We start from the raw sequence: 453 nt of genomic DNA on the forward strand, positions 1-453 counted from the left end.
AGGCACCGTTCTGCCTCTGTCAGGAAAGGGAGTCCTTAGCTTCCATTCAGACTGTTCATTGAACAGTACTGGTCTCAGTATTCAGCCTCGGGACAAACCATCATTGCGTAGCCTCTAGCTGGACATGGATCACAACTTTCTGGGCTCTGTTGTTCATTTTTCAGTAAACTTTTCTGTACGCTTATCTAAGTCATAGTTTTACCTCTTTTCTATGAGGATGTTACAGGAGAGAGTGTCAAAAGCCTCACTAAAGTTGAGGTACACAACATCCACCTTCGGGTCCGCTGTCCCCTCAGACAGCAATCAAGTCACCTCATTGTAGAAGGCTATCACGTTGGTTAAGCAAGTTTATGCCCTTCCTAAATCAGAGTGATGACTCCTGTTCACCTTCCTGTCCTGCATGTGTTTAGGAATGGTTTCCAGGGTTAGTTGCTCCATCACCTTCCCAGGGAC

The sequence above is a fragment of the Athene cunicularia genome (assembly GCF_003259725.1).
Source record: "Athene cunicularia isolate RWA chromosome Z unlocalized genomic scaffold, athCun1 chrZ_part2, whole genome shotgun sequence".
Lineage (NCBI taxonomy): Eukaryota > Metazoa > Chordata > Aves > Strigiformes > Strigidae > Athene > Athene cunicularia.